An 11771-nucleotide genomic window follows, 5' to 3' on the forward strand; every position below is an offset into this window, starting at 1 on the left:
AATGAAATACTGGAAGTATAACAATTTAAAATGAGTTGAAATTTCCAATCAAATATGTTTGTAAATTCTGGGTTTGAAGTGACTTTTAAACACAATGGTTTTGACTACTCTGACAAGTGCAGAATTATAGCTCCTTCTAACAAGTCTAGAGCCATAAGATACACAGTATCTATAGCATAATAATGCAAAATAAAAGACAGGTTATGCCTGGGATAACACTTCACAGTGAATAGATCATTAGGTCTTGTTATGTTTCAATAACGTATATCCTATTAATTCACTTACATTTTATAGACTGCATACATAGACTGAATTTATGTAATTCGTGCTTGTGGTTATTTCTGTCAAGATGAAATTGGCAGGTCCTAACACACTGTGATTAGTGATCTGCATTTCGAATGTCTGTCAGCATGTGGTCAAAACTGTCAGCTTATAAGGAATGGGTCTGCCTCTATTACTGGCTCCTGCACAAGGACATGACTTGTGATTTGTAACACAAAAGTCATTATAACGATAGAAACAAAGCAATTCCTATGTGCAGAGTGGGTTTTCCCCTACGTAACTCTCTCAGCTAGTGGCAAGCATGTATATCCTATCCTTACGTGTTCTTGAGGCCTCTCTGGGTATGGTTACACTGCCCACTTGGTGCAGCAAGTGTGGGGAAGCAATCGGGTACAATTTGCTGCAATGTATTACGGCTCTGGGCTGTATGACAGCATCACACCTTTAACAGCAAAAAGGCTTCCTGCCTTAAGCTCACATCACGCACAACTAGTGCTGTGATTACTGGGGGGACCCTGCATCCACACAGGCAGGGACACTGGGGTGTGACTTGGTTTCGATGCCACCAAGGAAGGGAATGCAGGACTCCCAAGTATAGCTGCAGGGGAAATTTCCCAAAAAGAACCTATCCAGTGCAATAAATAACTCATGTAAACAAACCCTAACAGAGGCATGTCGTGATCTGTTGGGAAGTATGATTGTAAAGAAAGATTACAAAAGAATTAAGAACTGGCACCTGACAAGACAACAAACTTTCAGCAGCAATTGTTAAAAAAATCAAACATCTCTCAAAATAGATTTTAGTCCTTAGCAATTCTGGGGGAGAATGTGAGTCCAGAGTTGAGTCTGGAAGTAAACATTGATCATTTAATGTGCACAGTGCATGTTCTCAGATCAAAAGTCAACAGAACTTAGCATAAACTTGTATTAGTCCCCATTTAGTGTTAAGAAATGCTGTGATTACTGAAGTAACTGCTGTAAAGGAAAATTAGAGGAAAAATTTTCACAATAAGAATAACCAGCCCCTGGAATAATCTCCCCATGGAAGTGGTGGATTCCCCAGTCTTGGACACTTTTAAGATTCAGCTGGACAGGGTGCTGAGACATGTAGCCTATGTCATGCTTTGCCAAGTAAGGTCAGACCAGATGATCCTTAATGTCCCTTCCAACCTGGTATGACTAAAAAAATCCATGCCTAAGAGAAAAAATTCATTAAATTATCCATTATTGTTTTGTTTTTTTCAATATAAGATTATTTCTGCTGAGGTCAGATCTTACATCTGCTACCTCACTCTATTTTCTCAAGCTCTATTTTCTTGTCAGCTGTCACCCACATTACCTGCTTTCATATGTAGGGAAAAATCAGGTGGTCATGCTCACTGATTGGCCTGTTTCTTCCTCAGACAAGTGCCTGTGTTGAAAGAACAGGATGAGGTTGATAATCCAGAATATGCAAAGTAACACCTGGATTTGAAATCCAAAAGAGGCCATCTCTAACACAAAGGAAATGGGAGGTGATCTTTCTGAAAGACTTGAAGTATACCTCTTCCTCTGGCTCTTAAATTGCTGTTGTGATCTGAAGCCACAAAGATCACAGTGCCTTCCATGGAGAAGCCACCTGAGGAAAAAGCAGGTAATCAAGGTGTCATCTGTTCTCATGGTTCCAGCCTCGACCAAGGCTTCACTCTCTAGCATTGATAAGGGATAGCTATGACCACCATGACTAGGTTAACATGGTGCAGTCATTTAGCTTAGGTGTAGAATTGCTTGAGTATTCATCTGATCAGTTAGGTATTTGTAGGTTTACACTTGCCGTTGTTTAAACCCTAGCCAGACAGCTCATTCACTCACTCCCAGTGAGTGGTGCCGGGCTGACAGCAATCGAGGCGCCCCCCCCTCCCCACTGGGGCTCTCCCCTTCCCTGCTCCCGGAGGAACGGGGAGGAGGATCAAAAGAGTGCAACTGCTATGGGTTGAGACAAGAACAATCCAGCAACCAATGTACAACACAAATCACCACCACTACCACCAACGACAACAATGATAAGGGAAAATAACAAGGGAAGAGAATAGGATACCACTGGCTAAGAAACGAGTCCCACCCAGAAGCCCGTGTCCTTCCGGGGAACTCCCAGTCACCCCTCACCCCGGGCATGACGTGCTGTGGTATGGAATATCTCTTTGGCTAGCCCGGGTCAGGCGCCCCATCTCTGCTTCCTCACAGCTTCCCCTCCTCCCTGGCAGAGCATGAGCTTCACAAAGTCCTTGGTCAGGGTAAACATCACTTAGCAACAACCGAAAACATCGGTATCACCAGCACTGTTCCCAGGCTGGAAGTCAAAACACAGCACTGCACCAGCTACCACAAAAGAGAAACATGACTGCTACTGCTGAACCCAGGACAACACTTTAAAAAAAAATAATCTATAGACACCACATAGACAGATTCCACCCAAGTGTTACTTTGTTATGACCATGGAGGTGCATTCAGTCTAAGAACCTGCAAGTTACCTGATTCTGTTTCCAGGTTGGCACCTAAGTCCGTCATGATTTTTGATGGCTAAGCAATTGCTACGATCCACTGTGCTTGGTTTTAATTTCAGTAAGAAATGGGTACATCAGTCTCTGAATGTATTACATTTCAGAAAGTTACTGTTTTCAGTAGTGTATACTTCACTGGAGTACTTCTGTGTCAAGTCAATGCTTTTGGGACAGTCCAACAATGAGAAATGCCTTACATTTGTAAAGAAGACCAGCATTTCACTGAAAGTATGGAACAATGGGATTGCTTCAGAATTGCCCAGGCCACTTACCTTGGTATTTACAGGTAGAAGAGGTTATACCATTTTCAAGCTCTTAGTCTGAGGTTCAAAACTTTCCCTTTAAACCCCTTTTTTTTTATATATATATATATGTAAATGCCATATAGATGTCAATGAAACACTCTGTGAAAGCTGCTACCACATGTCCCTGCCATTATTCTCAGACAGTAAAAAGCAAGAAAATGTTTTATCTTTTCTCCATGTTTTTGGAGGCTCCATTAATATAGACAACTGAGATCTTTCTGAGTCTCAAATAATCATATTAATTAATGAACATGTGAAACAAAATACAAAGAAAACATACAGCCGAAGGGACTATTCATATGTACGCGAGTGCATGCAACTCCAGTGGAGACAAATGGGAGATGCACATACAGCCAAAGGGAGAATACATTCACCATTCACCAGCCTGAAACACAGTAGAATGCATAAAGGATTTAAAGCGGGATTACAGATGCCTGTGGCAACTGCTCTCAATAAATTATAGATAGATCAAGGAAAAACAGAATGTTTTGATAGATTAACAAGTGCTGTTCTCAAAGGTACAGTTGTAATTGAAAAAAATATGACATTTTAACCCCTTCCTCAAGGTAACGTGGTTTTCTTCTAGTTCTACTATGAATGACTTCAGGCACCCAGGGCTAAAGACAGCTTTTTCAAAGTCTTCATTCGTAAACACAGAATCTTTACTTCTATGCATGTACAGAGTTCTGATGCATGACAATGGCTTGGGGAGGTGGTGTCAATTTTAGAAAGACTAGGTAACATGCTGCAGCAAAATGGTAAAGAGATAATAAGACAGCAAGGCTGCTGCTTTCCTTGAGTTGCTAGCTAAGTATTTACCAACTTGTCATGAAGAATAGAAAAGCAAAATTGGATTTATCTTAATCTATTTTCTAGCACCATTTCTTGGCCTAGAACATAATGAACACATGCGCACTGCTGCTTACAGAGGTCAGTAAAAAAAAGTATTTCATTGAAAGATCAGTGGAAAATTAAGCAGTAAAGTCACAAGTTATTATAAATGCAAATTTAAAAAATCCATCATCTTATATGAAATATGAAAGTTGCTGCTTTTTTATTGATAACTTACAGTTAGCATGGGAAAATGTGTTCTGACAGTTCCCTTTCAGCATCAGGAAAGCAGGAAACCCAACATGCATTCTTCAGTGACTGAGACAGCAGAAGTATTTGCAGGTGCTTGATGCTAACCTTAGAGCAGAAAAGGTAGGACTTTTCCAGCCCTGAGCATTTTAATAGCTGTCTAGAAATTCTGTCTTTGGAAAAATCACCTTCACATGACTATTCCTCATTTCTGCAAAAATTGTTCAGGCAGTAAAAGTCAAATTGGCACTACAGCCTTATGATTTCATACCTGAAAACTGCTTCATCTGCACGTTTTTCATCTGAAGGTAGTCTCTGCCATTTTCTCTCAGTAGTTTCTGCTTGTGCAGATCATAAGTAGAAACTCCTCTGGACCTGCAAAGTGCATTTAGTAGCTGACTTGACTTTCTCACTCAACTGGCACTGACAGATCTAATACTTTACTTGGAATTAATTTCTTTGGTTCAACAAAGTCTGTGTCACAGCTATATGTGTTCCCATGAATGAAACTGTAATGCCTTGAGAGCTCATTCTACCACACATACATTTCTGATGAGAAGATACTTTCGTCCTCTCATCAGCAATTTATGGTTGATATAGAATGTGATGCTCTTCCTCCCTTAAAAATCCCTAGTGAAAGCAGCATCATTTCCAACTCTTCAACACAAACCTATACAATTTTCTACTAAATGTGAGGCATTAAAGTGAGGGAAGCATGGATTCTTGCTTTTAATTTCTTCAAGTTTACCTAGAGGTGGTATCACAAATTCAGTGTGTGAAGTCCCTGTGTTTGTGCTTCTGGGAGAAAGGCTGCACATGGCAGTAGCCTCAAAAATTGTAGGATGTAAAATACACTAATAGTGTTCTTATTGCTGGGTAGATGTTCAAAGCACATGTCAGTGTTTTATTTCGGCTGGTTTTGGAATATATTTTTCTCTTGCTGCAGATTTGTTGACTGACTGACTTTCAATCAAAGAAACAATTCTTTGGCAGGTCTCTAGGTCACTTAGCAGGGATTTCTGACAGGAGGTGACAAATGGCACATACATACCTCTCAGGTGATTTTCCCCCTCCCTTTAAAAGAGAAGTAAAAAATTTCCCCTGATTTCTACAATCAAACACTAAAAGAGGGAATCCCTTAGGAAGTTGCAAGGAAAACCACAAATTCCTCTGTACCTGTCTGCAAACTCAGCAGTCTGGCATGCCAAACTAGCATGTGCAAATATAGGAGTTTGACTGTTACTGTGAGTTTGACCTTGGACAGATAATGATCAGTAACATTGACAGGTAAAGAAAAAAAGGTTTTCTAGATCTATTTGGGCTGGAAATCAGAAAATGTTCTCAGAGGTGTCCTTTACTTCCTCACTTCAGGAAAGCTGGGAGTTGAGTGGAATTTAGAGGGACATACAGTGCTTCAATATTTCTCTTCCACTTTCTGCCAAAACTAAGAATTGAAGAGACACTTTAGGAAGAAAAGAAAATAATTAGCCAAAACTGTGCTATGTTTCACAAACTGCAGCTTCTTGGCAAAAATCCTGGTGATTTCTTGTTTCCTCCACACCAGTTCTCCCACTCATGCTGCTAAGCAGGACAGCAATGCCCTTTCCCCTCCTCATCATGCAAAGTCTTGCTAAAGCTTAAGGTTACTCAACAGAATTGAATGGTCACACACTCGAAAGAAAGGCAATACAGTGGTTTGAATCACTGTCAGAGAAGGCAGCAGCCTCTTTGTTCCGTTCAGATGGGAACATTACTGAATGTATTCACTTTTGCAGTCACCTAGTGAGAACTCCTGGCCATCTGAAAGGTTGGGCAAATGAGAATGCCCCTCAGTACTCTCGGTTTCTTGACTTTTTCTTGCATCTATCAGAAAAAAAGAATGTGTCTATTTTTACGTTTCTGCATCATGAAATGTTTCTTTTGGATTAATGTCCTCTGTCCTCCCCCTTGATGTCCTGGGGGCATCAAGGTTCTCGCTGGTGTTTCTGTCATGTTACAGGGAGAACAGCTTACCCATACACTGGCTTTGCCACATGTTTACGAAGACATGAAAACCAAAGCAAAGCTCATGGAAAATTTCTTACAGGGTATGTGAGTTAGATATGGGCAGAGCATGGGCTTAGTACAGCCTCAGCAAGAACTGGCTAGTCACAGTATAGTCATCTTTCTATCTCCTAAAATTTGATAACAACAGATTTTTTGGGAAAAGGCTTACCCCATGGTCTCCTTATCCAACTGGCTCTGGTATGAAGATGCCTTTGCTGAGAGAAAATAGCGATGGGAGAATTTTTTGGTGTTCTGTGAAATAACAACTTACTAAAAATAACACCTGCAGATAAATATTTTGCGGTTTGCGGGCCCAGAGAAACCAATTTAGATCATTCACTCCTCTTTCCTCCTTTTTTCATGCATTCCCTAAATTTTCTCCTGAAATTAAACAGATTACAGAAATCCCATACCAAAGTGTGGTAACAGACTGTGTGTTACAGAAGGGCACAAGGTTTCTTCTAAGTTCATCTTCTGACATAAATTTGCCTCTGATTACGATACTTTAGAGGAAAAGGTGGGTTTAGGTTTTTTTTTTTTTTTCTTTGTTTAGTTTTTAACTACTCTCTTCTCTAAAATTAAACTCAAACTGCATTTTTAGTATATGCACTATACCTGCAACAGATTGATAAAAAAGAGAAAATTGATTTTTCCGTCTGTGTTTGCAGTCACAGAAATACTTACCCTCTAGTCCCAAGAGGACAACCAACATAACATGATGTAATATAAGTTGCATCAATGCCTTCCCACCCTCACTGGTATTATGGCAATGAAAGGAAATATTTGTTAAAAATAGCTTGGATACAAATCCAATAATATCTCACTGCCAATGAAATATTAACTCATGAAAGGGGGAGAAAAGCTTTTCAGCAAATTTAATGTGAAGCAGATTTAGCCATTTATATTTTAATTGCAATATGTTTAAAAAAAAATCTCAACAAAACAAAATAAAAAACCCCAAACCTCAAAAGGTTGGATTTTCCAGGTAATAGTGATTTTCAAAATCTCCTCAACCTGTTTCTAACATTATAAAGGATATGGTTTCAATAAATGAGAAACAGAGAGGCTGTTGTACCTGAGTGCACATATTATACCGGTGCTGTGACATGCTATTGTTTTGCTAAGAGACTACAAAATCAATGTTCTATGAAAACATTCCCATATTTTTGAAGCAAAATCCATCCAATTCTTTCTCACCTTGATTTCCTGAGCTCCCTTTCATTCACAAGATGCAGGAACCTCCTTGAAGCACAGCATCCACTTGGGTTGCATCCAGAGAGCTCTCAGTGCCAGTAAAGCAGAGAAGTACCTTCCTGTTTTTCCTTAGCTCCCAGATATTTTGACTAGTTGAAAATGCTGACAGAGAACAACAATCAGGCTGACTTTAACATGGTTCTGGGAAAAAGGGGGGAAGGGTTAACCAAAGCTTTACCAAGAAAGAATCAGGCATGTTACGCGCAGCAAATGTGAATCCATGTGGCTGGATGCAAAGCAAATCTCTTAAACCAAGTCTCTTTCCACAGGATGAAAAATCTGGGTGAGAGGAGCATTCATGTTAATACAGTTCACTTGGGTCTTGCCAAAGCATTTCATTTCATGGCATCTGTTGGTATGATTAAAAAGCATGCATTGTATGGAATTAAAAGGATGCACTTTGGAAGAACTAAAAGCTGGCTCACTGACAGATCACAAAGTGGTGAGAGTAACGAGTGGAACTATTTCCAGAAGATTCCCACAAGGATCAGTTCCTGCTACAACATCATTTAGTATTTTAATCACGTGTCCAAACAATGATGTAAAATCAGTCCCAAGATAGTTGGGGGCTGGATCATTTACTGTGTAAGAAATGGCTGGGTGAGGTGGGCTTGTTCAGCCTGGAGAAGATAAGGTTTCAGGGAAAGTAAGAGCAGCTTATGAGGAGGTTACAAACAAAGCAGAGCCAGGCTTTACAGAGATTTATACAGAGGCTTATGGGAAAAGAATGAGAGACTATGAACATACATCGAAACAGGGGAATTTTCAACTTCATATAAGGGAAAAAAGCTAACTATGGGAATATTCAGGCATTGTATGAGGATGGCCAGGGAGATTATGAAGTCTCTATCCTTGGAGGTTTTCAAGTTCTGACTGGGTGAGGCCCTGAGCAACCTTACCTGAATTCAATTTTGACTTTGTTTTGAGCAGAAACTTGGACTAAATGACCTCCCAAGGTTCTCCCTATTATCACACTTTATAATTTGGTTGATTCCATCTGGAGAGTGACTTGGGAATTGCATTAGATAACTGTAACGTGCTGTAATGTAATGTTACAGGGAAAAGCAATGGTTGGATATTATTTGGCCACTGGTAAGCATCCCCACACAAAACTTGCCGCCTTTGCAGGGTGAAATTCCAAAACTAGGCAGCATTTCACAGGGATCTTTGTATTACCCAAAACTATAGCATCCCCTTACATTTACAGAGCAAAAAGGCATTGCACTACTGGGTGAGAGGGAGCACTTAGGAGCTGTCAAGCAAAGGTATACAAGATTCAATAACTGCAGTCTTTAAGTTAAGAGAATGTGCAAATCAGAATAAAAATAGAGTTAAAAAATGTCACAGCTTCTCTGGAGTGAAGCTGAATTCTCCTCTGCTGCCAGTTAAAAGCCATGCTTTACTGCAGAGCAGGTTGTCAGTGTAGGTACCTGTTGGGTCATGACTCAAGTGATCAGGGTTTGCAGGCATGCTCTCACTGTAAGGGTAGTAACTTTTTCTGCGGTTGTCTACTTCAAGTACTTTTCCTTTCCTGACAGATTCAGAGCTGTTCTGGAGTACTTATGAAGGGCAGAAATCTTTTCGACAACTCCACATTGAGAAAAGCCTTTTTGCAGCAGCTGAAAGTATATTGTACTTCCTTGACCACACAAAAATGTAGTCAGAGGTAATTTGAACGGAGCATCAGCATGGGTGTGCTGGAACTGCAGGACCTTGACCTATGTTGCTGACTATGAAGGCCAAGTGACCAGTAGATAAACCCATTTGACCACAGGTAACAACCCCTCTGTTGTGTTTTGCTGCACTTGCTTGTTAACTGAGACCCATTAAGGTGAATTAGCCAGATTCATGTTTTGTACAAATGCCACAAATTTGAATTTATCTGAAGCCGTGATTAAGCTTATGGCTTCAGATAAATTCAAATCCCTTCTTTCGAAACAGAAATTACAGTTGGTTTTTGTTTTGTTTTGTTGTTTATTTTTCTGTTACATAAATCCCCAACTCTAACGACATTTGATGAGGGGGTTTTTAGGCCCTACAGTAAGTGATGCAACTATTGACTCATTGTTGGTTTGGGTTTTGATACCAGAGGACTGTGCTAGACAGACCAGCAACGCGTCAGACTATGACTTCTTTCTTTCTTTGATAGCAACTTATCTGAAGAAATGGAATTATAACCTCATCCTTTAATTTGATAATTTCTCATAATCTAATTTTGTACTTAAAAGTAACTTTATTTTCCTAGGTGAAATAATTTTGGCTTTTTTTCCCCTAAGAAGATAATGAGTTTCTCTTTAGCAGTTATATACACAAAAATATACATTGAGAAGAAGTCTCCAAGTCGTTTTAAACAGATGTTGTATCAATTCCCTCATCACTTTCAAAAACACACACAGACTTACACATTACTACGTTGAAATAGTTAAGATTTTTTCATACTCTTACTTATTTAGCGGGAGGAAAAAAGACAGAGACAGCCAGGCACAGAGGCATGCCAAAGGGCAACATCTTCAGATGCAAGGGCAGAGCCAAGGGCAGAGTGCTGGAAATCGTAAGATAGCCGAGTACAGCAGTGACGACATTGGGAGCATGATGGTAATACACATGACAGGAGGTGGCAATATCATCTGTATCACACATAATGCTTTCATTCTACCATTAACCTCTTTAAAAATTAATTGCAAAAGCTCTTTACACTATTCAGACAATTTCTCTATGGATAGCAGGGAACAGGGCATGCCATGTTTTTCTCTCTGTCAGGCTGAGCCTATGGCCCTTTGGTGTTTTTCTCTGTGAAGCTTTTTTGTGGCAATATCCAATTGCCTTACACCTTGCAGATCATGGCTATGCCCTTATCCTTCAGCAGAGTGGCAAGAGTTTTTCAGATTCCCGTTACAAGTCTCCCACTGACCATCTGCTATAACCACCTTAACGAGAAATCACTTGTTGAAAGGTGATTAAGTGGTTACAGTCCAGGACAAGGGTCCAAGCTCATTATAATACTTCCCCCTCCACTATTAAGCAGCAGCGATAAGCCAAGAGTCTTAGCTGTTACGAATCAGTGCATTTCTACTATTTCAGTAAGGTTACCTTGGTTTACATGACATTTAGCTTAAAAGCATTTAGGTTAATTTATATCCCAGCCTTTGGTTAAAGTGAGTTTCTGTGTGCCACCATTTTCACATAGAAACTCAGGATAATCAAGGAAGATTTTTTTCTAGTCTTTATTATTCTTTTAGTCACCAGGGATAGGATGTTTTAGAGATAATTACAGAATTATCTCTATATAAGCTAGGCTTTTTTTGTAGTATTCATGGTGTGAGAATGGGTTTGTGTTTCCTCTCAGAGCACAGGTTTCCTGTAAAGCTACTCTGGATTTACGAACCATTTGCAGAGGAAGATCTATCTGCTTAAACCTTCCAGTTCAGGTTTTGATGAGTCAGTTTTTTATATCAGTTTGAAGTAAGCTTCAAGCAGTGGGACCAGAGACAGCTTCTGAAATAGTTTTTGTTCTTAAAGCAAACCTCTACATTTCTCTTCTCACATCAGGTCTTTGCTGTGATCTGTTTCAACTAAATTAGAAGTGGTCTTTGCAGCCACCCTGTTAGGGCTCTGGATTTCAATACAATCTCCCAGATAAGCATCACAAAACAAAACAGAGGGAGGGAAGCCATTACAGAACATTCATAAACAAGAAAAAGCCAAACCAAGCTGCCTCTTATCATAGAGACATATAGCAGGAGTACAAAACAGCTGTGAAAAAAAGCCTGGCAATGTGATTAAGGACATATCACTTGGGGGGAATGATGGCCTGGCTGTACTTGGGTTTGGAAAAAAATGTTTTGAAAGGTTCTCCTGCTGCCACATACTCTATTTTAGTTCTGGGGCTCATCCTCTAATGCCGTATATATTTTGAGTAGTAAAGAAACCACCTGATGTCCAGCTTCATTTCAGGGAAAGGGAGGGCATAGGTATAATGGGCACTAGAAGACAAGTTTGGATGTACTCGGATTACTGGGAGATAGTTCAGGGAGACACCTTGAAAGGTCAATGTCAGGAATGCAGAATGCTAATGATGCTAATGATATAAACAACACCCGAGATACTTAGATCTTGATTTGGTGAAGCACTTATGTACATGTTGTACTTGAGGCACCTGAGCAGTTGTATTCATTTCACCCAGGTGACTTGGATGCCTACAGCCAGTCTTCTACCTCACCAGACAGGAGATCCAAACATTGCAGAATGACATGGCACAAGAAGA

The sequence above is a fragment of the Pezoporus flaviventris genome, unplaced genomic scaffold (assembly GCF_033815535.1).
Source record: "Pezoporus flaviventris isolate CSIRO_AGI_PZ_B2104156 unplaced genomic scaffold, CSIRO_AGI_Pfla_v1 ptg000029l, whole genome shotgun sequence".
NCBI classification, from domain to species: domain Eukaryota; kingdom Metazoa; phylum Chordata; class Aves; order Psittaciformes; family Psittacidae; genus Pezoporus; species Pezoporus flaviventris.